The sequence below is a fragment of the Centroberyx affinis genome, unplaced genomic scaffold (genome assembly GCF_046629955.1).
Source record: "Centroberyx affinis isolate AG114_WGS23_722 - 3 ecotype Tasmania unplaced genomic scaffold, CSIRO-AGI_Caff_v1 ptg006051l_1, whole genome shotgun sequence".
NCBI classification, from domain to species: domain Eukaryota; kingdom Metazoa; phylum Chordata; class Actinopteri; order Beryciformes; family Berycidae; genus Centroberyx; species Centroberyx affinis.
The window spans coordinates 35,651-38,004 of record NW_027283074.1 but is presented as its reverse complement, the minus strand read 5'-3'; the positions used below and the strand labels follow the sequence as shown (position 1 = coordinate 38,004).

Sequence of the window (2,354 nt, the reverse complement as noted above, 5' to 3'; positions counted from 1 at the left end):
ATTGTTGAACGTCTCTCGGTGCAAAATGGCGGCTCTAGAAAGAAGAAGCCCTCGCTCTTTGATTCTGAGGGACTGACACCAAAACCTGACGTTTACCGCTGAGGTTTTACATCCTGAAACATTTTCTCATATCAAACTCCACTGTAGCTGCTGGAAATATCTGGACATATTTGGCTAGTAATCCACGGGAAGAAGAAAAATACACCAAACCAACAAAATGGCCCCAGAAATAATGCAAGGCAGATCGGCCATAAGCTCCCAGTATGAATGTGTGTAGCTGTGTGAATGTGAAGCAGGGTGTTGCTGCAAACTGACTGCTCTGGACCAGTGTCAGGATGGCCGAGCGGTCTAAGGCGCCAGACTCAAGGAGGATCTCCTTCCGCAGAGCCGGGACTTCTGGTCTCCGAATGGAGGCGTGGGTTCGAATCCCACTTCTGACACATCTTTTCTGACTGAAAGGGAGGATCAATAAACTGCTATCTTATCTTACAAAGAACAAGCATGCTCAGCTGACCTTCCTCGGATAAAGGTAAAAAAAAACAAATAACAACACAAAACACTTCAACAAACTCTCTCTCTCTTTCTTTCTTTCTTTCTTTCAAACTCTCACACTCTCACACACACACACTCCCGTCTCAGTCTGGGGTTTCAGATGTCCCAGGTGCCCGGGGGACTCTCCGAACTGAAAGGGGAGGCTGTTCGGAGTCGGTCTGATACCATTTTTGGTACAGTGAACCCTGAATATTTAGGCTGAGTGTATCGCTGTTGGAATTCCTCTGACGTTAACAAAGACGACAAGCTGAGAAAGACGAGACAGATATTGTCAGCGGCACAGTTTGTTTTACGTTCTGCATGCCTTTTTAAGGGCTGAGAAACCTGAAGTCCAGGCAGTCCGATAGTCTCGATGCATTCATAACAAATACGATCCTTTAATTATGGAAATACAGAGAGTGATGAGAGCTGCTGTTGACTCAACAAATAAAGGCAGGAATTTATTTAAAATTTTTGTGTCTCTTGCTCTCTGTCTCTGTCTCTCTCTCTCTCTCTCTCTCTCTCTCTCTCTCCCTCTGTCTGACTTAAAAATGGTTTGGTTGAATTGAATTAAGTTTGACTAATTAAGATTCAAAAAAGAGGTTTGTCATGTTTAAAGGACATTCATAAAGATCATGAGGAAACACAGTCAGCAAATTACTAATATCAGATGAAAACTTTTGATGATGAAAACAGCTTTTCACAAATTAAGCAAGAGCAAGTCTTGTTTTCACATGGTGGAGGTGGAGAGGAGAGAGCAGGACGCCGATTCAAGTCCCGAGCAAGTCACTGACTCCCCACCAGCTCGCTGCTCTGTGGCTGACCTCTGACCTCTGACCTCTGACCTCCTTATGGCATGAGACAAGAGAATTTCCCTGCAGGGATTAATAAAGTATCACATGATCTTTGTCAGTCACACACTTCTGCTGTCATGCAGTGACATTTGAATACATTTCATGAATCCTGAGGTTATGGGACTGACTCAGCATGGAGACCAGTTTATTCAAACTCAGGATCATTTATTTGCTTCTTTAGTTTTGTTTGGTTTGGCCAGCTGAGAACAATGCCATTCAAACTCAGTGGTTATTTGGTGCCACCAAATAACCACTGAGACGCCTGAAAATGTGAGTTTTGGTTTTATGGGTATAAGGAGACGGATGTTGACATCTGATAGCCAGCAGTTCCTTATGCTTAGGAAGCCTAGCAGAACAAAACAAAGTCTGGACTGATGCTCATATTCAGCTATTTCTTCATGTGTTCTTAACTGGTATGAACACCACAGAAGAAGAGACAGACACGTCCATCATGCTGAGCTAAAGTTACAGGAACTGGAATCAGGTTTGGAACAGGGTTCTCCGCGCATCTTCCAGCAAAATGCTGCTGAATCAGGTGCTTCTTAGCTCGAGGACAGCAAACTTCCAGAAAACAAAAGGGACTGGAGCACACCGATTGATTCACAGCCTTTAATTGTGCAAACAACGACACTACTGTGTCTTCATCAGAGTCATTTGACGGATATTTGTACTTGTACCTTTTGTACTTTTATCTTTGTAACTTTAGAAGAGGTCTATGTTCTTTTGTTTCTGACATGTTGTTAGGGGTGTGGCACTTGGACTCTGACTATGGCAACTCCCACCCTTGGATTCATTATCCAATAGATTTGAAACCGTGTTCAACCAATTATCCAATGACAATTGTACACCTGGTCTAGGTTGACTGTATATGTTGTTTGCCTCCTGTCTTTGTCCACTTTGACTCTGATGAAGACACAGTAGTGTCGAAACGTTAGTCTGTTTGCACAATTAAAGGCTGTGAATCAATCG

At 43.2% G+C, this 2,354-nt stretch overlaps 1 non-coding gene across 1 annotated transcript; it reads left to right on the top strand.

Annotated features, from left to right (window-relative positions):
- Positions 1 to 329: 329 nt before the first annotated feature.
- On the top strand, positions 330 to 440 carry trnal-caa (transfer RNA leucine (anticodon CAA)). Its single transcript has 2 exons — positions 330 to 367; positions 395 to 440. It is a non-coding gene; the product is annotated as a tRNA-Leu (tRNA).
- The last annotated feature ends 1,914 nt before the right edge of the window (positions 441 to 2,354 follow it).